The sequence below is a fragment of the Muntiacus reevesi genome, chromosome 19 (genome assembly GCF_963930625.1).
Source record: "Muntiacus reevesi chromosome 19, mMunRee1.1, whole genome shotgun sequence".
NCBI lineage: Eukaryota > Metazoa > Chordata > Mammalia > Artiodactyla > Cervidae > Muntiacus > Muntiacus reevesi.
This window is the reverse complement of record NC_089267.1, coordinates 49,252,727-49,276,201: the sequence shown is the minus strand read 5'-3', so window position 1 is coordinate 49,276,201 and position 23,475 is coordinate 49,252,727. Positions and strand designations below refer to the sequence as shown.

General features: G+C 39.8%; 1 non-coding gene across 1 annotated transcript; it reads right to left on the bottom strand.

The window, feature by feature from the left end:
- Positions 1 to 23,033: 23,033 nt before the first annotated feature.
- On the bottom strand, positions 23,034 to 23,140 carry LOC136150982 (U6 spliceosomal RNA). The gene has a single exon (XR_010659970.1). It is a non-coding gene; the product is annotated as a U6 spliceosomal RNA (small nuclear RNA).
- Between the last annotated feature and the right edge of the window lie 335 nt (positions 23,141 to 23,475).

Genomic DNA, 23,475 nt, shown 5'->3' with positions numbered 1-23,475 from the left:
AGCATACCAGGCCTCCCTGTCCATCAGCAACTCCCGGAGTCCACCCAAACCCATGTCCATTCAGTCAGTGATGCCATCCAACCATCTCATCCTCTGTTGTCCCCTTCTCCTCCTGCCCTCAGCATCAGGGTCTTTTCCAAAGTGGCCAAAGTATTGGAGTTTCAGCTTCAACTTCATTTCCTCCAATGAACACCCAGGACTGATCTCCTTTAGGATGGACTGGTTGGATCCCCTTGCAGTCCAAGGGACTCTCAAGAGTCTTCTCCAACACCACAGTTCAAAACCATCAATTCTTCGGTACTCAGCTTTCTTTGTAGTCCAAACTCTCACATCCATACATGACCACTGGAAAAACCATAGCCTTAACTAGACAGACCTTTGTGGACAAAGTAATGTCTCTGCTTTTTAATATGCTGTTTAGGTTGATAGTAACTTTCCTTCCAAGGCGTAAGCGTCTTTTAATTTCATGGCTGCAATCACCAGTGATTTTGGAGCCCAGAAAAATAAAGTCAGCCACTGTTTCCCCATCTATTTGCCGTGAAGTGATGGGCCCGTATGCCGTGGTCTTTGTTTTCTGAATGTTGAGCTTTAAGTCAACTTTTTCACTCTCTTTCACTTTCATCAAGAGGCTCTTTAGTTCTTCACTTTCTGCCATAAGGGTGGTGTCATCTGCATAGCTGAGGTTATTGGTATTTCTCCCATCAAAACTTTATTACTCCCCCTGACATTTTCTCATGCAAGCACTTCAATCAGACCTTCTCTCCTCCTTCCTCAACTCCTGACAACCACTTATTGATTCTCTGTCCCTGTGTTTTAGCTGATCCAAAATATTATATAAATTATGTTCTTTAACATCCAACCTTTTAATATGGCTTCTTTTACTTGGCAAGTGTATTTTGGGTTCATTCATGTTGTATGTATCAATATTTTGTTTCTTGGCAACCCACTCCAGTATTCTTGCCTGGAGAATCCCTTGGACAGTGGAGCCTGGTAGGCTACAGTCCATAGGGTCACAAAGAGCCAGACATAACTGGAAATACTTGGCATGCATGCTACTTTCTGAATATTATCAATATAGCTGCTATGAACATTTGTATACAAGTTTTTTAATGTAGATGTATGCTTTAATTTCTCCTGAGTAAATATGAAGTAAAAATAGTATTTCTGGTCTTAAGGTAAATTTATATATAACATTTTAAGAAGGTGAAAAACAGTTTTCCAAAATGGCTGCAGTGTTTTATATTTTCATCATCAAGATATAAAGGTTCCCTTTTTTCAGTATCCTTGTCAATACCTGTTATTGTCATCTATATGACTTGGGCTAATTTTTCATGACACTATTGACCATTCATATGTGTTCTTTGGTACAATGTTTTATCATGTACATAATTTGTAGTTTTGTTTTCCCAATGTGTGGCTTAACTCTATTGTTTTTCTTTTTTAAGTTTTATTACTTTCTGCTTTTACCTTTAGTGTTTATTTACTTCTCTTTCTTCTGGTTGTGATTTAGTGTTTATTTCTAGTTTCTCAAGATGGAAGCTTAATTATTGATTTCAGACTTTCTTCTTTTCTAATAAAAGCACTTAGTGCTATTAATTTCCCTCTAAGCAATTTCATTCCATATTATGATACATGGTATTTTCATTTTCACTTAGTTAAGAATGTCTTCCAGTTTCTCTTGAGACTTTCTTTCTGACCTATTGGTTATTTAGTATTGTGTTGCATAATATCGAAACACTACAGGTGCTGCTAGTAGTAAAGAACCTGCCTGCCAATGCAGGAGACTTAAGAAACATGGGTTCAGTCCTTGGGTTGAGAAGATACCCTGGGGTAGGACATGGCAAGCCATTCTAGTATTCTTGCCTGGAGAATCCTATGGACAGAGAAGCCTGCTGGGCTACAGCTAATGGGATCACAAAGAGTTGGACACGACTGAAGTGACTTAGCACACACAGGCAACAAAGGGCTTCCCTGGTAGCTCAGCTGGTAAAAAATCTGCCTGCAATGCAGGAGACCCTGGTTTCATTCCTGGATCAGGAAGATCATCCAAAGAAGTGATAAGCTACCCATTCCAGTATTCTTGAACTTCCTTGGTGGTTCAGATGGTAAAGAATCCGCCTGCAATATGGGAGACCTGGGTTCCATCCCTGGGTTGGGAAGATCCCCTGGAGGGGGCCATGGCAACCCATTCCAGTATTCTTGCCTGGGAAATCCCCATGGACAGAGGAGCCTGGTGGGCTACAGTCCTCGGGGTTGCAAAGAGCAGGACTTGACTTGGCACAGCACAGTACATGCAACAACATCTATCTTTTCTGATATTAATACGGCCACTCCAGCTTTTCTTTCACAAATACAATGAGTTTTCTTTTAGTATGTGTCATATTATTAGTGGATCTCTCACAAAAAGTGGGTCAGATTACAAAGAGCATATACTTGGATTTTGTTTTCCATTCAACCTGACAGTCTATGTCTTACTTGGTGTGTTTAGATAATTTTCATTTAATATGATACAGTCATATTTTTTAGTTACTTTTCTCTTTGTTCCTTCTGTGTTTTGTTGTTATTGTTCCCATGTTTACTCTTTCTTACAGTCTCTTGGATTATATTTTAAATACTATTTTAAATATATTTGGCTATATTTTAGTATTACAATTTATCCACTAGCTTTTTTATATATCTCTTTGTAGCATACTTGAAGTAATTTCTATAGGGATCACACTGTACATACTTAATCTTTAAGAATATCATTAGTAAGTAAGTAAGTAAGTGTTAGTCACTCAGTCGTGCCTGACTCTTTGTGACCCCAGGTTCTGTGACCCCAGCCCACCAGGTTCTTCCATCCATGAGATTTTCCAGGCAAGGATACAGGAGTGGGTTGCCATTTCCTTCTCCAGGAAAAATATCATTAGAGTTAATATTTATCACTTTACATAAAATGTAAAAATCTTACCACCATTTCATTGCTGTTCAGTCGCTAAGTCGGGTCCGACTCTTTGCCAGCCCATGACTACAGCATGCCAGGCTTCCCTGTCCTTCAGTATCAGAGTCGGACATGACTGGGCGACTGAAGAACAACAACAATCCATTACTAAACATCATTATTGGTTACCCAGGTTTCAGTTTTCCAGTTAGCAGCTGTGAGTACTAAGATAAAAAGATGTGAACCTAACATAATGTAAAATTAATTTGTTTATGTCTACTGATTGCCACACTAAATATCCTCCTCTGATGTGTCTTACCTGTGTTGTTGCTCAGTAGCTAAGTCATGTCTGACTCTTTGAAACCCCATGGACTGCAGCACACCAGGAATCCATGTCCTTAACTGTCTCCTGGAGTTTGCTCAAAGTCATGTCCACTGAATTGGTGATGCTATCCAAACATCTCATCCTCTGTTGTCCCCTTCTCTTCCTGCTCTCAATTTTTCCCAGTATCAGGGTCTTTTCCAGTGAGTCGGCTGTTTGCATCAGGTGGCCAAAGTATTGGAGCTTCAGCTTCAGCATCAGTCCTTCCAATAAATATTCAGGGTTAATTTCCTTTAGTACTGTCTCGTTTGATCTCCTTGCTGTCCAAGGAACTCTCAAGAGCCTTCTCCAGCACCAAAGTTTGAAAGCATCAGTTCTTTGGCACTCAGCCTTCTTTATGGTCCACTTTTCACATTTCTATACTGGAAAAGCAATAGCTTTGACTACATGGATCATTGTTGGCAAAGTGATGTCTCTGCTTTTTAATATGCTGTCTATGTTTGTCATAGCATTTTCCAAAGCACAGACATCTTTAAATTTTGTGACTGCAGTGAATGTCCACAGTAATTTTGGACCCCAAGGAAATAAAATCAGCCATTGTTTCCACTTTTTCCTCATCTGTTTGCCGTGAAGTGATGGGACCAGATGCCATGATGTTAGTTTTTTGAATGTTGAGTTTTAAGCCACCTTTTTCAATCTCCTCTTTCATCACCATCAAGAGGTTCTTCAGTTTCACTTCACTTTGTACCACTGGAATGGTATCACCTACATATCTGAGGTTGTTGATATTTCTTCCAGCAATCTTTTTTCCAGCTTGTGAGTCATCCAGCCCATTGTTTCCCATGATGTACTCTGGATAGATATTAAATAAACAGGGTGACAATATACAGCCTTGGCATGCTCTTTTCCCAATTGTGAACCAGTCCATTCTTCCATGTCCAGTTCTAACAGCTGCTTTTTAACCTGCATACAGGTTTCTCAGGAGGCAGGTAAGGTGGTCTGGTATTCCCATCCCTTTAAGAATTTTCCACAGTTTGTTGTGATCCACACAGTCAAAGGCTTTAGTGTAGTCAATGAAGTAAAAGTAGATCTTTGCATGGAATTACCTTGCTTTGTCTATGATCCAGCTAATGTTGGCAATTTGATCTCTGATTCCTCTGCCTTTTCTAAATCTAGCTTATACATTTGGAAGTTCTTGGTTCACGTACTGTTGAAGCTTAGATTGAAGGATTTTGAGCATTACCTTACTAGCATGTGAAATAAGCACGATTGTACAGTAGTTTGAGCATTCTTTGGCATTGCTTTTCTTTGGAGTTTAAATGGAAGCTGACCATTTCCAGTCCTGTGACCACTGCTGAGTGTTCCAAATTTGCTGGCATATTGAGTGCAGCACTTTCACTGTATTATCTTTTAGGATTTTAAATAGCTCAGCTGGAATTCCATCAGTTCCACTAACTTTGCTCATAGTAATGCTTCTTAAGGCCCACTTGACCTCACACTCCAGGATGTTTTGCTCTAGGTAAGTGACTACATCATTGTGGTTATCTGGGTCATTAAGATCTTCTTTTTGTATAGTTCTTCTTTATATTCTTACACCTCTTCTCAATCTCTTTTGCATCTGTTAGGTCCTTGCTATTTCTGTCCTTTATTGTGCCCATCTTTGCATGAAATATTCCCTTGGTATCTCCAATTTTCTTGAAGAGATGTCCTGTCATTTCCATTCTATTGTTTTCCTCTGTTTCTTTTCATTGTTCACTTAAGACTTTCTTATCTTTCCTTGCTATTCTCTGGAACTCTGCATTTAGCTGGGTATATCTTCCCTTTTCTCCTTTGCCTTTCACTTCGGTTCTTTTCTCAGCTATTTGTAAGGTCTCCTCAGACAACCGGTTTTCCTTCTTGTATCTCTTTTTATTTGGGATAGTTTGGATCACCACCTCCTGTACAATGTTACCAATCTCATCCATAGTTCTTCAGGGACTCTGTCTACCAGATCTCAATCCCCTGAATCTATTTGTTACCTCCACTGTATAATCATTAATGAATTTGATTTAGGTCATACCTGAATGGCCCAATTTAAGCCTGAATTTTGCAGTAAGGAGCTCATGATTTGAGCCACAGTCAGCTCCAGGTCTTATTTTTGCTAACTGTATAGAGCTTCTCCATCTTCGGCTGCAAAGAATTAATGAGTCTGATTTTGGCATTGACCATCTGGTCATGTCCATGTGTAGAGTTGTCTCCTGTGGTGTTGGAGGAGGGTATGTGCTATCACCAGTGTGTTCTCTTGAAAAAACTCTGTTTGCCTTTCCCCTGCTTCATATTGCACTCCAAGGCCAAACTTGCCTGTTACTCCAGGTATCTCTTGACTTCCTACTTTTGCCTTCCGATCTACTCTGATGAAAAGGACATCTTTTTTTGGTGTGGTGTTAGTTCTAGATGGTATTGGAGGTCTTCATAGAACTGTTCAACTTAACTTCTCTGACTTTTGTGTTTGGGGCATCGACTTGGATTACTATGATGCTGAATGGTTTGCCTTGGAAACGAACTGAGATCATTCTGTTATTTTTGAGATCGCAGCCAAGTACTACTGCATTTTGGACTCTTGTAGACTCTGAGGGCTGCTTCATTTCTTGTAAGGGATTCTGGGCCCTGTGTGTAGCTATAATGGTCATCTGGTCTAAATTTTCCCATTCTTGTCCATTTTAGTTCACTGATTCCTAAAATGTCGATGTTCATTCTTGCCATCTCCTGTTTGACCACATCTAATTTACCTTGATTCATGGACCTAACATTCCAGGTTCCTATGCAGTATTGTTCTTTACAACATCAGACTTTACTTTCACCACCAGACACATCCACAGCTTAGCATTGTTTATGCTTTGGCCCAGGCTCATTATTCTTTCTGGAGTTATCTTATCTTCCCCAGTAGCATATGGAACACCTACTGACCTGGAGGCTCATCTTCTGGCGTGATGTCTTTTTTCCTTTTCATGCTGTCTGTGGGGTTCTCGAGGCAAAAATCCTGAAGCGGTTTGCCATTCCCTTCTCCAGTGGACCACGTTTTGCCTTACACGAGGCTAGGATGCATGTGATCATTTTGGGTAGCTTTCTGTGATTATGTTTTCGTTCTGGAGGCTGTGGGATTGTAGTTCTTGCTGCTTCTGTCTGTCATCTGATGGGTGAGAATAAGTGGCTTCTGCAAGTTTCTTGATGTGAGGAACTGGTTATGGGGAAAACTGGGTCTTGCTCTGGTGGGCAGGGCCATGCTCAATAAATCTTTAATGCAATTTTCTGCTGAGAGGTGGCCTGTGCTCCCTCCCTCTTAGTTGTTTGGCCTGAGGCGACCCAGTTCTGGAGTCTACAGGCTCTGTGTGTTAGTCACTCAGTCGTGTCCGACTCTTTGCGACCCCACAGACTGTAGCCCGCCAGGCTTCTCTGTCCATGGAATTCTCCAGGCAAGAATACTGGGGTGGATTGCCATTCCCTTCTCCAGAGGCACTTCCCAACCCAGGGATTGAACCCTGGTCTCCTGCCTCACAGGCAGACTCTTACCGTTTGAGCTACAGGGGCGTCGCTATGGTACGTGCTCTATGGTCGGGCCAAAAGTGAGCTTCACAAAGACTTATGCCAGCACACGCCTCACAGCACGGCTGCTGCCAGCACCCCAGGCCGTGCGGCGGGCCGCTGCCAGCACACACTCTGCAGAAGGCCCTCAGACGCTCAGACAGGCCTGGCTCAGTCTCTCCGGGGACCCCCGCTCCTTTCCCCTGGGTCTGGTGCGCACAAGGTTTTGTTTGTGCCCTTCAAGAGTCTGTTTCCCCCAGTCCTTTGGAAGTTCTGCAATCAGACGCCCCTGTCTTTCAAAGTCAGATTCCCTGGGGGTTCCCAGTCCCCCTGCGAGATCCCCAGGTTGGGAAGTCTGATGGGGGGCCTAGAATCCTCACAACAGTGCGAGAACTTCCTTAGTTTATTATTCTCCAGTTTGTGGGTCGCCCACCTGGTAGGTCTTAATTACCATCCTACAGATTCCTTTACCCTCTACCTTTTATGTTGTAGTTTTCATACATATATTGAAAAATTACCCAATGTTATACTTTTTTATTTCAAGAGTCATTAATGCTTTTCTAAACTTAAGATATAATAAATTGTTTATTATTCTTACCTGGACATTTGTCATTTATGTTGTTCTTCCTTCATTTCTAAAGTTCCAGATTTCCCTCTAGTATCATTTACCTACAGCCTGAAGAATTAACTTTCTTTAGCATTTCTTTTAGAGTAAGTCTGCTGGTGATAAATACTTAGTTTATCTTCATTTTATGTGTCTTTATCTTCATTCCTGAAGGATATTTTCAGAAGATATATTGTCCTGGTTTGATAGTTTTTTCCTTTCAGCATTTTAAGGGTGGTATTCTATTGCCTTTTGGCCCTAGTGTTTTCTGATAAGAAATCTACAGTTGTTTGAATAATTGTTTTCTCATATGCATGTGTGTGTGCATGGTAAGTCGGTTCAGCGATCCTATGGACTGTAGCCCACCAGGCTGCTCTGTCCATGGGGATTCTTCAGGCAAGAATACTGAAGTGGGTTGCCATGTCCTCCTCCAGGCGATCTTCCTGATCCAGGGATCAAACCTGCATCTCTTATGTCTCCTGCATTGGCAGGTGGGTTCTTTACCACTAATGCCACCTGGGAAGCCCTGTTTCCTTATATATATCATGTCAATTTTCTCCAGTGACTTTTAGGTCCCCACCCCCGACTTTGGCTTCCCCTGGTTTTATCATGTCATATGTGACAGAGTTTCCTTTGTTTTGTTTTTAGGATTGATTTATTTACTTTTGGCTGCACTGGGTCTCCCTTGCTGCATTCAGGCTTCCTCTGTGGTGCATGGGCTTCTCACTGTGGCAGCTTCCCTTGCTGCAGAGCCCAGGCTGCAGGGTATACAGGCTTCAATAGTTGTGGCTGCCTGGGCTCAGTACTTGTGGCTGCCTGGACTTAGTAGTTGTGGCTGCGTGGGCTCAGTAGTTGTGGCTGCCTGGGCTCAATAGTTGTGGCTGCATGGGCTCAGTACTTGTGGCTGCCTGGGCTCAGTACTTGTGGTTGCCTGGGCTCAGTAGTTGTGGCTGCCTGGGCTCAGTAGTTGTGGCTGCCTGGGCTCAGTAGTTGTGGCTGCGTGGGCCCAGTAGTTGTGGCTGCGTGGGCCCAGTAGTTGTGGCTGCGTGGGCTCAGTACTTGTGGCTGCATGGACTCAGTAGTTGTGGCTGCCTGGGCTCAGTAGTTGTGGCTGTGTGGGCTCAGTAGTTGTGGTTCTCTGGCTTATTTGCTCTGCAGCATGTGGGATCTTCACAGACCATGGATCTAAGCTGTGTTTTCTGCATTGGCAGGTGAATTCTTAACCACTAGACCACCAGGGATGCCCCAGCATAGTTTCCTTTGAATTTATCCTATTTGAAGTCCAATGACTTTCTGAATTTTGTAAATTTATGTCTTTCATAAAACATGGGAGAATTTCAGCCATCATTTCTTTAAATATATATATATATATATATTTTTTTTTGCATTAATCTCTTTCCCTTTTCCTTCAGGAACTAAATTACATGAATATTAGGTCTTTTAATATTTTTCTCATTTTCCTCAGTTCTTTTTCCCTGTTCTTCATAATATACAATTTCTACTAATTAAGCATCAGGTTTATGGTTTTTTTTTTCCTCTGTCATCTTCATTCTGCTATTTCACTTATCTAATGAACTTATGTACAATTTATAATTTTTAATTTCAAACTACTTATGGACTTTTTTCATTTTCTACTTTTCTGTAGAAAACTATCTTTTATTCATTTCAAGAGTGTTCACTTTTGCGACTCCATGGACTGTAGCCTACCAGGTTTCTCCGTCCATGAGATCTTCCAGGTAAGAATACAGGAGTGGGTTGCCATTTCCTCCTCCAGACGATCTTCTCCACCCAGGGATCGAACCCGGGTCTCCCGCATTGCAGGCAGTTGCTTTACCCTCTGAGCTACCAGGGAAGCCCTTTACCTCTTGTAGGATGATTATAATAGCTGCTTTAATGTCTTGTTTGATAATTTAAATATCTGTCTTTCCAGGATTGGTATCTCTTGATTGTGTTTTTCCTGAAATTTGAGCAGAGTTTTGCGAACTTCTTTACATGTCCAATAATTTTGAATTATATCTCCTGAAGTTTGTCTTTATGAGACTTTGGGAACCTGTTAAATCCTCCAAATAATTTGTTTGCCTATTTTGTTTTGAGGTTTTTATCAATTTGTTTGTTTTCCCAAGCAATAGTCCAGTTAGGTTCCAGCTGTCAGGTTTTTTTTTCACTTTCTCTGTATGAATGTGTTTTCAGTTTTAAAGGATTTGCTATGCTGCTGGATCTGCCCTTTTCATGTGCCCCTCGGGGATTAGTTTGAGGTTTCGGAAGTAGTTTATATATATGTTCAGTTCTCAAACTCTTTGCTTTGTTCTTCTGGTTATGCTCCATACACGCATAACTTAGGGGTGAACCTAAGACTTCTGTTGATTCACACACAGAAGTAGATGATCTCTTCCAGCTCTCTCTTTAACAGTACTTCCCCACATTCTCTGGCTTCTAGGGACTCTTTTTGCTGGTTCTTTATGCTAGAAATATTGAGTCCTCTCAGGTAGGGACTTCTTGAACTGTCACATAGTTCCATGTGCTAAGGCCCCTCTCCAGAAAAGGCAATGGGAGGAAGGAGAAACAACAATAAACCAGAGGTTCAACACTCCTCCACACACTCTTTGCACAACACAGGCAACTTTCCCTTGTTCTTCCATTCCAAGATGTGGGTTTTAGCTCCAGATTATGGGTGCCCACCCTGCCTCAACTATGAAAATACAGCTATGATTGGGGAAGGGAGGGCTGAGAAGGGGCCCCTTTTTCTGATCTAGTGAGAAGGACGGACTTCTCCTGGACTTTTGCTGCACCTGCTCACAGTAGAGTTTCCCAATTCAATCCAGCCTTGGATCAAAGCTCGAGATACGGGAAAGACACTAGGAGTTTCTCATTATCACCATACTTATCTTTAAATATTGACTTTCATCTCCAGTCTGCCTGTCATTCTTTGAGTTTCAGAATCCTTAGGTATTTGATTTTTGTATTTGTCCAGAGTTTTTGGTTGCATTTGGAGGAAAATATGGGCTCTAGTGTATACGTATTCTATTTTAGTCAGCACTAGATCATATGTGAACTTATTAAATATAATTTTAATATTGGGTTAGAGGATGCAGAGACCAATCAAAAAGATTGTCATAGGAAAAAAAAACCTATTATTTAACTTCAGTTTCTTCATTTATTAAATAGAGAATATGCCTACTTGCTGTTACTTTTTGTTTAAGGTGTGTTTTATGTTGCAGCTTTACATGTGTAGTATGAACTCATTTATATATCACACCAATGTTATATCTGTGTGATTACACAGAGACTATACCCTCCAAAATTACTAAAGTTTGAAAGATGGAAATAAAGGCACACGTAACAAGTTTGTATTATTGAATATTAGAAATGACCAAACCAACCTAAGAAGAAAAAAAGAATCCTCATGATTGTTTACATCTGATTTCTAGTGGCAGTAGATGCCTTTAGTGGTTATCTGCTCAGTTCATCACAAGCTTCTTTTTTTAAGAATCTTTGTGCCCCATGTCCCTCCCCCTATACCTTCTAGACACCATTCGGAAGCTATATGTAGGGTAAAGGGCACTGCCTCCCTGACCATCTAAAGAACTCTCTTCTGGAGGATTTGTAATGGGAACTGAAAAGGTCTAGCTTATTCTGGCCTGTGCACTTGATCTGAGGTGATTCTGATTCAGGAGCTGCGGGACAATCACCTTTCACCACATATAGAAACAGAGAAAGCGAGATACCTGAGAGAAGAGAAAAAAAGCCATAAAAAAGTACAAATAATAGACTATGTGTTCAAAGAGAGGGGAGAGAATTAAACATAATGAGACTGAGAGTAAGCAAAAACTAAAAGCTGAGTTGTTCTTAAAGGCTTTTAAATTTCCTAGTTCTGATACCTTTTGTAACCTATCAACACTTTACCCTTTTATTCAAGGATCCATTATGTATCATAATAATTATCCCATTTTCCTTAAACTGTCTTACTAAGACATTAGATTTCTCTCCTTGAATAGAAAAGCAGCATCCTAGGAAACCATGACTTAGTCATTTACAAGAGATTTGCTTTTAATTTTAAAAATGAAGAGTTTGTTGAGACAAACTCATATATGCAACAGCTCTAAGAAGGTATGAAGGATAATCCAGGATGCTAACACCACGGCCAGATCTTATCTTTAATGGGAAGAACGGAACAAATACGTAACTATAGTAAGACTAGGAAGGGATGGGGACATGTGAACTGATTAGGAAAAAGCAGCTTTCAAAGAGTTCTTTAATTAGCAATCTATCCAGAAAAAAAATTACATTCATTTGTTCAACAGATATTTTGTTTCTGAGAATCTATTAAAAACCAAGAATTGAAAAACAAACAAACAAACAAAAACACCAAGAATTGTAATAAGTGCTAGAAAAAAAGCATGAGGCCTACTCACATGGAGCTCAAGTTGTAGTGGGGGCAGGACCAGCAATAACAGAAATACAGGTGAGAGCTATTAAAAAAAAATAAAAGCAGTGGCAGGGGTTAGAAAATGCCTGGGCAAGTATGGTATTTTATATATGGAGACCCAGAGAAGCCTCTCACTTTTTAGAGTGGCGTATAAACCAAGATCTTGACTGAGGTAATGAACAAGCCAAGTTGATTTCTGGAGAGTGTGTTCACATGTTTGAGCAAGAGCAAGTTTCTTATGAAAAGTAAGAAAGAGAGAAAGTAGTAAATGACTGAATTTTGGAATGTGTGTATAATGGGGAGGGTCAGATTCTATTGACCACAGGATTCTACTTTTACTTTGAGGACTATTGGAAACCATTGGAGTGTTTTGAGCAAAGGAGTAAAACAACCCAAATCCTACCAAATCACTCCAAGTACAATGAGGAGAATAAACTACAGAGAGCAAGTCGATCAGTGGGGAGACCAATAGAAGGCTCTTGGAATACTCCAGATGAGGGAATTTAATAACTTCAGTGTTAAAGTGGTCAGATATAGTTGAGATACATTTGAAGGTGGTACTGACAGGATGGACTGTTATGACAGTTGTGAATTGTGTGAGAGAAGAGTTTCACTTATGCTCGATTAAATTTTTGACTTAAACAACTGGATGATGGAGACATCCTTAACTGGTATAAGGAGTCACAAAGAAGATGCCTGTCTGTAGCAATACACCACTTGGAAGACACTTGGCACTTTATAAGACATGCTTTAAATGCTCTAGCTCTTTTAAGAAACTCTGGGAAATAGATTAGTAATATTTACCCATTTTGCAATTGAAGAAACTGAGGCACAAGGACGTTATTATCCCTTGGCTAACTAGGACAGAGCCAAGTTGGTATTTGAATCTAGAGAGCCTTGCTCCAAAATCTGCCCAAGTATCTATCTAACTGGATGCTTTGGCAGGCAGTTGTATACAAGGTCTTCAATTCAGGATGTGTAAGATCTAGGCAGAATTACACGTAACATTTTAAGAGTTGGCATATTGATGGTATTTGGAGCCATGATCTTAGCTGAGATAATTTAGAGAAAGAGTATAGAGAGGAGAATAAGTTCAAAGGCTAAACCCTTGGACATTTCATTAGTTAGAGCTCAGCATGATAGGAGGCTCCATAAAAGAACATAGAGGATTAGAATAGCCAGGAGAAGAACCAAGAAAGTGTGATGTTTTGAAAACCAAATGTAGAAAACATTTAAGGAGGATAATCAGCTCTGTCAAATAATGCTCTAGGGAGCTGGTTAAGAGAGTATAAAAGGAGGGGAAATGGCTTGGACAACTTTTAGGGATTTTTGTTGCTGTTGTTGTTGTTATAATAAAGGAAAGCAAAACTAAGTTTGTCCTCTTTTTCTTCTCTTCCAATGTTTTCACACCCACTTCTCCACGCTGTGACTGTCCATCATTACCAAAATTGTAACTGCCAGAGAAATCATCTCTGGGTGCCTTACAAATCAGGGTTCTCAGAAAGACAGTTCACCAGCAGCCAATCATACGACTGGTTTCATCTCTGCCTTTTTTTGGTTCATGGGCTGGTTATCTCTCCAGTACCTGACGTTACTAACCCAGATGACACCCTCAACTTCAACCTCAACCCTTTAGAGTGTGACCAAACTCCCAGACTGGGTTGGGTATCTGTTCTATGATCATAGTATCTTGCACTCAGCTTTATAAAACTTACAATAGTTTGTATTTGCACATATTTGTTTATATGATTATTTCATTTATGCTTGTCTTCTTTCTCTCTTAGACTGTGCTAGGAGAATGAACTCTGGAGTCAGACTTGCAAGGTACAAATCCTGGTCTATATGCTAGCTGGGAGAACTTAGGTTAGTAACTTAGCTACTCTGAAACACTATTTCCTCATCTGCAAAATTAAGGTTAAAGTAGCATTCATCCCATACAATTTTGTGAAGCTAATACTATGAGTAAAGATACTTGGCACTCAATATATTTAAAAATCATTGTTAGCATATTAAAGTAGAAAATACATGTGTTAAAATATATCGACACCGGCCCCCATAATGAATCTCTGTCTTTCTCCATTTACTCTTCTCTCTCTCTATCCCACTTTTGCCTGAATGTGTTATATATTAGCCACATTTCTTAAAAACCCTTTTATACCTGATTGCAAAACCCATTATCTTATTGAATTTTCCAGCTGGTAGTTTTTGTTTTTGTTTTTAACAGTAATGGTTTAAAATGTTAAAAGAAATCCCACCATTGTTTTCTTTCCACAATATTGAAGCTTCTTTCTCTTTTTTTCTGGAATACCTACTAAGTAAAAGACGGTCACTCATCTACTGCTCCACAACAAACTATCCCTAAATCCAGAGTCCTAAACCAATGATTTATTACAATTTACTGTAGCTCTGTGGGTAAACTGAGCTATCGCAATAGTTATTATGATTTTTTTTAATCTCATACTGTGCTGTGCTTAATCACTCAGTCATAACTGACTCTTTGCAACCCCATGGACTGTAGCCCGCCAGGCTCCTCCGTCCATGGGGATTCTCCAGGCAAGAATACTGGAGTGGGTTGCCATGTCCTCCTCCATTATTTCATACTGTTTCAGACAAATAGAGGCTGGGCTTGAATCTGTAGGCTTGGATGCAGAGGTGGTCAGATGTGGTTTCTTCACTCACATGTGTTGGTGTCTCTACTAGAGTGGATGGAACAGCCTTGGACTGGCTGTGCATTTCCATTTCTCTCTGTTTCTGCCTGTCACACACATAAGTATTAATCCTTTCTGTCTCTCTCCTTAGGCTTCCCCATTTGGTAGCTTAGGCTTTTTAACAGTATGGAGATCTCAGTGTATTCAGACTTTTTACCCAGTGGATGCCTTTCCCAAAACAAGCGTTGCAAGAGACTCAGGTGGAAACCACAAGGCTTCTGAGACTCTTGCTTCAGAGGTTACACAGTGTCACTTCTGCTATACGCTGGTGGCATAGGACCAGCCCAGATTCAGGTGGAGGGGCACACACAAGAATATGAATTCTGAGAACCATGGTTTATGGGGGTCATCTTTTGAGGATAAGCTATCACCCTGAGCCTATAATCATACTTAATAAAACCACAAAATCCCTTTCTTTCAGAAGCTTATGGTATAGTACAGGGCAGAGTATCTTTACTTTGGCCCTATTGACTTTTTAAAAATTGAATACTTTTTATTAGGACAGTTTCAGATTTGCAGAAACATTACAAAGATAGTAGAGAGTTCCTCTACACTTGTACCCAGTTTCCTCTATTATTAACACTTTACATTAAGGTGGCATGTTTGTTAAAATTTTATTTCTTGGCCGAGATCTAAAATCATCCTTTTTTCCAAGGACCCTTGGTTCCTTTTTATTAGAAACCAATATCTGGGTGATAGTTGGGCTCATTGTTACACTGTTAACATTTTGGGCCTTTTGGGATCTGTTCTTTGTATCATAGATTGTTTAACACCATCCCTTCCCTGTCCTTATTAGATGCCAACAGGAACCCTCCTTCTCCAATTATAAAGATCAGTAATGTCTCCAGATACTGTCAAATATCCCCTAATGGCACAGAATGGCTCCTGGTTGAGAACCACTGGTAAAGACCTGCTGAAAATGACAAGGATACAACATAATGGAGAACAGTGGGAGACTTGCGGGAGAAGCCTCTGAGCCTATTTGTAGATATTGGGGAAGGATTCACAGAGGTGGTGCCATCTGAAATGATAATTGATTTGATATTTTTCAAACTGTTATCATGAGCCAAACAAAAGGTGATATTTTATTTTTGTTATCTCATATCCCAGACTTCAAAAGCAGGTATTTTAGAGGTGAAGAAACTTAAGTTCAAAGGGACAAAGTAACTTTAAGCTGATCTTGAAGGATCCCATCAGCCATGAGGATGGAGAGGTTTGAGGTCACTGACATCTCCTCACTGCTCAAATCTAGGCTATCTGAACTGCTCTTTTGTTTATAAAAGTGCAACTTCACCTCATTTTTAGTTTAATTTCCCCGCTGAATTCTGGCTTCATGAGGGCAGAAACCATGCAGTGTTCATCTACAATGCTTGCCATATTGTAGGTGGACTAAACATTAGTCCATTCCTTGAAATTCCCCATTCACAGATTATAGAATTAACTTATGCTTCCTTCTGGTCAAACTGCTACCCAACCAGCACCTCCGTTGGAAGGCCCGTTGCCCAGAATACCAGCCAACTTCCTGTAGTCTTGGTCACTCTGCCTCCTCATTGTTTTACTCCCAGCACTTCAAAAGGAGTAGTTGGCTATGTGACTGAGAACCTTAAATTGATTATAGCCAGTAGCACTTTGCCATAGGTTAGAGCTGCAAAAGGTGTATCTCCAGAAGGTAAAAACCATACTATGGGTGTTAGTCACTCAGTCGTGTCTGACTCTATGTGACCCCATGGACTATAGCCCACCAGGATTCTCTGTCCATGGGATTCTTCAGGCAAGATTACTGGAGTGGATTACCATGCCCTCCTCCAGGGTAGCTTCCCAACCCAGGGATTGAACCCTGCATTGCAGATGGACTCTTTATCATCTAAGCCACAATGCTATACTTCTGATATTAAAATGCAGGGTATGTCACTAGTGGCTTTCACATGTAATGCCAATTATCTATTTTTGACATTTCCTTTGTCCCATATGATTCTTCTATCTTTTAAGGAAAAATTTTACACAGACCATGAGTGGTGTTTTTTTCCTCCCCCTTCTTTTCAAATGCTTTACAGTCTTATCCCAATTTTCTTGTTTATTTATTTATTTTTGGAGCTGGGGAGGTTTTCTTGTTTATTAAAACAGGAGAAAATGTCCTTTTTTTTTTTGTGGTTGTTGTTATTGTTCCTTTTCTTTTTCCTGCAACTTCTAGATCTGCTGTTTGCAGTTGCTATGAAATTTTAAGTCTGTTGAATTAGAAGTTTCTGTCTCTGGTTTCAAGACTCACTTTCCTCCTTCCTTTCCTTTGCTAAAATTCTGGTCTAATTAAAAAAACAGTAGATCCTAGTTAGATAAAACTGTACCCAGGATCACCCTGATTTCCATATGCAGATCTATCTGCACTGACAGCCTCCCCCCTTACACGCACTCCCGCTCTCATTCTTGTCCTGCTCTCCACCTCCCTATTGCATTGTGTCTGACTGATTTTCAGAGCACCTTCGCTGTTTCCCTCTTCTCATTCCCTTTCTGTAAAATATGTAGACAGGAAGGAGGTGGCTGCAGAAGCTGAACAAACAGTCTGATATTCTGCCTGCAATGTCATCGCTTCTCTCCCCCATTTTAGGGGGCTGAAGTTGCCAGGAAGGGGATGCAGAGGAGCTGAAAGGAAGGAGGGAGCTCTCCAGAGGCAGCTGCGGGCAGGGGCAGGGACTGCCGCCAGATGTGCCTGCCTCTCTGGGCTTTGATGCGAAAGGGGCAGCAGGAGGAAATATTGGGAGACAAAAGCCCCGGTTTAAATGATCATTTTCTTTATTTAACATGGCAGCAGACACTCTCTGCGTAGGATCATCATGCCGAGCATAAACTGGACTTTCCCACTTGCCTGGCAGGAGTGAGACAGATCACTGTGTGCTAACTGAGCATCTGAGGTAAGACCCACTCTTATAGATACTTGATTTTTTCCTAATCAATTAATTTTCTTTAAGATATGTTTCAGCCTCAATCATAAACAGTATAGTGGGGGCAAATCTGTGTTAATCTGCATCTAAGGATCCAGGAAAAAGCAGAGGTATAATATATTCAACTCAATTTGGGGAGGTTAGTTACTTTGTCAATTTTGTGTGTGCTGGTTTTTTGTTGTTTTTTTTTTTAGAAAATATATTTGCTTTAAGAATAGATTTAGTGTCATCATAATACACCACTGGTGATAATACTGATGTTCAGACTCTTAAAAAAAACTTTGCAAAAAGACAGTGAGCTACAGATGCATGTGCTGTATTTTTAGCTCGCATACAAATATTAGAACTCTTATTAAAATGATAGGCTTTTTTTTTTTTAGCAGAGAAGGAATGAATGCTGCATAATTAAGTACAGTATTTAATTTGGCTGTTGTGAAGCAAAAGAATAAGGTAATAATTTTTATTGTACTAATCAGTCTCAAGATGTTCTCTGTGTTAATTGGGTTAAAAAAATTGCAGTACTTATTAGAAATTCTAATTTCACAATGCAGCACTGACAATAAGCTCAGCCAGTGAATTATTCACATCTTTAATTTGCTCACTTAATGACAGTGTTCTGTAATCAGAGTGCAGAGACTGCTGCCTATGCATTATGTATGATGCTCAGGACTTAAATGCAGGACATTATGAAGCTCTCAGTGGTTCAGTAATTAGTTTTCCACAAGACAGGATTTAGATATTCACAGATAAAAGTCCACAGTTGGATAATGCTAAGGTTGCAATACAAAATAACAAAGGAAAGGAAGCTCAAAGTTTTAGACTGAAACTTTGTCTCTCCGGCCTTGTACACCCTGGAAACAGAATCAAGTCACCTGAAATAGTTGCCTAGCTCTGATCACATGTTTGAAAACTGTTTTTGAACAAAGTTGTAGCAGACAAGGCATTTGAACAATTTCAGTGGACCAGAGGGGAAAGATAAAACCTTTCTAATTAGTGCTCACAGAAGCCCTGCAACATATCCTCCTAATAAGTCTGTAGTATGCATAGCAGGCATTTTCAATGTGCTTTGTAACTTAGTGCAAATGCAAATCAGGTTACAACAGTGTTTGGCTGTAATTGTGTTTGTAAAAGGGTTACATGCCCAAATGGAGATTGAGCTTGCTCATGGTTTTGTTCCAGTTGCTTCTGAGGGGAGGTTTGAAAACCAAATGAGATATTAAGTGAATCTGGGCATGAAAGGAAGCAGATCTGAATTGTCGGTGCAACTTTGGAATTTCTTACACTTGTCAGTTTAGAATTGTCAGGTTTTCTTTAGTGATCCTGCCATAAGTGTTCTGTCATAAATGATAAAATCTTAGACTATCCAGAACTCTTAACAACACTTTGAAAATGTATACTAACTTTGGGGAAGCATTGCGCAGTATTAGTTCTAAAGTTTAATGACTAAGTTGAGATCTTTACAGCGATTTTTTTTTTTTTTTAAAGAACATGCTGATGGTTTTTGGGATATATTTGAAGACTAATATTAATCTTTATTAATAAGATCTTATTGCTTTATTATTTGATAGTTTAAGATCTGTGCTCATTTCCAAAACCCAAGTATTAGGATCCTTAATAAATATTGATATCTAAAATGGGAATGCATAATAACACTTTAAAAAAACTTCACTTAATCACTCAGAATATTTTTTTAAAGAAAGTTGAGAAGTCTATGGGCAAATGTAGCATTTAGTGAATGAATGAATTAGTCATCTTTTTAAAAATTACATTCCACCATAATTTGAAAAAATTTAAATTTAATAAAGCCATATCTCCAAATTTGACTTCTGTCTTCTAGAACTGAAAAGTTTAACAAAAGGATTTCCTCTGTGTTTAGGAAACTTGCTTTCTGATACTTAGAACCTTGTATCACAAAGTTACTTTAACAAAATAAATAAGGTTTTCCTTTATGTCTATGAAGCTGTTGCTTTTCTGATACTTTTTGGGAAAGGACACTTGGTTAGGGAGGATTTAGGATATTGGGCAGTTGAGTAGGTGACCTGGCTTTGACTTGGGCTTGGATACAGGGTAATATGTGACAACCAGATGGTGGTAGTGGTAACTATGGTATTTCAAAGAAAGGGCTGGAAATTAGAAAAGTTGACTCTATCTGTCTTTCTGCCTCAAACCAGCTATGTGACTTTGAGCACTTAAAATCACTTTCCATTTCCTCAAATATCAGATAGGAATAACAAAGTTTTCTAGGCTTTAGGAAAAACAACAACTATAGAGTTGTTATGGGGATAAATGAGGTAGAAGGAGTGAGCATTTTGTGAAAATTTAAAAGCAGTAGACAAAAATAAGGAAGTTATTTTAAGGATTAGCCTAAAGCTAAATGTGCTTTTTTGAATGTGTATTGTTTATTATGGCAGAGATTCTCATCCAGATTTTCCATACTCTATAATGCAAAACAGTCTAAATGTTGTCAAGTAAATAAATTTAAATTTAATTTAATGAAAATAAGCTGTGAAAAAATTGTCATCTTAGGTATAAGGTTTGGGGTAGAATTTAGAGAGCTTTGATAGCTCATAAACATCATTTTGATGTCACTTCTCCAAAAAGGTTAATAGTTCTCTTGCTTTAGCAGGTTCTTTCACCCATCACTTTAAGAGAACTTGCATATTAATACTCTTGGAAATCTTATACCTGGAATGCCTGCCTGCCAGTCACTAAGATTTCAGTCTTCCCATTAGATTATATGAATCAGACTGAAATCATTTACACCACCAGAATTTTGGAACTATTTTACACCAAAAATTAATATATCAACCAATCAATCAGTAATTGATGATCTTATTTTTTCTTTCATTGTCTATTGAGCACTTACAGTGCTATAAAGAATAGCATGCTAGATCTTCCTGTTTCTTATGAAGCAGTTATGTCTGTATTCCAGGTGAGAGACGGAAGCACAATATCTCATGGCTGGTGAGTGGAAGTGAACCAGCTCTTAAGTCCTGAGGTGTCAACCGATAGACTGTGTTATCAATTACTAAGACCCTGTGCTCATTTCTGAGATACGGTAATCACAATTCCTGCCCTCAAACTGCTCACAGTGGTAACACTTGAATTTCTTCTGTATGCTCAATTTTACGTCAAGACTTGCTTCTTATACTGTGGTCTACAGACTAGCAGCATTAGCATCATCTGGAACCAGGTTTGGGTGCTTTGCAGATTTTGATGTGGCTTTTAAATCACCTGGGGATCTGGTGAAAATGCAGATTCTCATTCAGTAGGTCTGGGATAGGGCCCCAAATATTTTCTAATGTTTACAGATGATGCAGTGTTGCAGCCTCCATTTGGTGACTTCTAGAATTACTGTCATTTCCCAAAGTTTGGTATCCGGTGTGTCTAAGACAGGCTAGGTGTACTGGATTACTTACTGAGTCCTGCTCTCCCTCCAGTTCTGATGTTTCTTTGGCCAGCATAGAAGAGCTTCCATCTTGGTTTCCTGACTTCAGCCTTCTGCTGCCCTGAATCTCAGTCAAATACCCATGACCCTGGATACCTGCTTAGCTTAGGCTTAGACTAACTCTTGCGGGTCTGATCTCACACTCCCAGTCACTTTCATCGATTGTTCTCTATCTATCGTGACCTCGGCCTAGTTGAGGTTGTTCACTGTCTTTTTTGCAGTAGAATCACATGCAAGCTTATTAAATAGCTTATTAAAGCTTATTAAATACCTCCAAGCCCTTCATCACTACTGGCATAGATTTGGACTCAATATACCTGGAGTGGGTCCTTTTTTTTTTTTTGAAGTCGCTCAGTCGTGTCCGACTCTTTGTGACCCCATGGGACTTTAACCTTCCAGGCTCCCCAGTCCATGGAATTTTCCAGGCAAGAGTACTGGAGTGGGCTGCCATGTCCTTCTCCATGGAGTGGGTCTTAAGGACCCTTTTAAAAAAGATCTTTTACAAAGCTTCATAGTTGATCTGATGGGCAGCAAATGCTGAAAACATTATCCTTGGGTTCCCCTGCTGTGCCATGACCAGATGGGAATTATTTGGAAAGTGATATTGCCGTAGCTTGGGTTCAAGTTTGCTGTGTACTTGGAACATTTTCTTTAGCAATGGGAGCAAAACATAGAAAGTATTTAAAACTTTGCAGAGCTAGTTTCAGGGAGGCTTTGCTGAATGACTGACCTTTGAATTGGCAAGTCAATGAATAAATGTGTCTTTTTTTCAAGTCAAAGGAATAATAGCTTACACAAAGACAGATAAAAATGAGAACAGTATCTTTAATACTGAGACATCCTTTTTGACAAAAGTGCTTGTTCAACACACATAAGGGAGGAGTAGGAGATAAAACTGTAAATGTAGGTAGTCTCAGTTTTAGGACTTTATGTGTTATATCAGAGAGTTTACACTTAATTCTGCAGACAGAATTACTGGAGGTTAAGATGGAAAGCAAGGTGATCAGATGTGTGTTTTGTAAAGATAATCTTGGCATTGAGGCATATGAATATTTTTGGCTGTGCTGTGGGGCATGTGGGATCTTTTTTTTTTTTTTAATTTTATTTTGTTAGCTGGAGGATAATTACTTCATAACATTTCAGTGGGTTTTGTCATACATTGACATGAATCAGCCATAGAGTTACATGTATTCCCCATCCCGATCCCCCCTCCCACCTCCCTCTCCACCCGATTCCTCTGGGTCCTCCCAGTGCACCAGGCCCGAGCACTTGTCTCATGCATCTCACCTGGGCTAGTGATCTGTTTCACTATAGATAATATACATGCTGTTCTTTCGAAACATCCCACCCTCACCTTCTCCCACAGAGTTCAAAAGTCTGTTCTGTATATCTGTGTCTCTTTTTCTGTTTTGCATATAGGGTCATCGTTACCATCTTTCTAAATTCCATATATATGTGTTAGTATGCTGTAATGTTCTTTATCTTTCTGGCTTACTTCACTCTGTATAATGGGCTCCAGTTTCATCCATCTCATTAGAACTGATTCAAATGAATTCTTTTTAATGGCTGAGTAATATTCCATGGTGTATATGTACCACAGCTTCCTTATCCATTCATCTGCTGATGGGCATCTAGGTTGTTTCCATGTCCTGGCTATTATAAACAGTGCTGCAATGAACATTGGGGTGCACGTGTCTCTTTCAGATCTGGTTTCCTCAGTGTGTATGCCCAGAAGTGGTATTGCTGGGTCGTATGGCAGTTCTATTTCCAGTTTTTTAAGAAATCTCCACACTGTTTTCCATAGTGGCTGTACTAGTTTGCATTCCCACCAACAGTGTAAGAGGGTTCCCTTTTCTCCACACCCTCTCCAGCATTTATTGCTTGTAGACTTTTGGATAGCAGCCATCCTCACTGGCGTGTAATGGTACCTCATTGTGGTTTTGATTTGCATTTCTCTAATAATGAGTGATGTTGAGCATCTTTTCATGTGTTTGTTAGCCATCTTTATGTCTTCTTTGGAGTAATGTCTGTTTAGTTCTTTGGCCCATTTTTTGATTAGGTCATTTATTTTTCTGGAATTGAGCTTCAGGAGTTGCTTGTATATTTTTAAAAATATGGAACGCTTCACGAATTTGCATGTCATCCTTTCGCAGGGGGCATGCTAATCTTCTCTGTATCGTTCCAATTTTAGTATATGTGCTGCCGAAGCGAGCACGCATGTGGGATCTTATTTCCTGTACTGGGGGTCAAATCCATGCCCCCTGCAGTGAAAGTGCAGAGTCTTAACCACTGTGCCTCCAGGGAAATCCCAAGGCATATGAATTTAATGGGGCAAAACTGAAGGCAAAGAGACAGGTTAGGTACTTGTGGTAATAGAGTGCAAGTGATAGGGAGAGATGTTTTTCTCAGGCCCCAAGCTTGAGCCCTGAACTGAATCTCCTCTGTCTCAGACACTGATGATGTTTCTTCATCATACTTATATTTTATAGTAATAACTTACATGTTAGACTTTCAAATGGCATGGCCTTGAAAATTCAGAAAACTAAATGC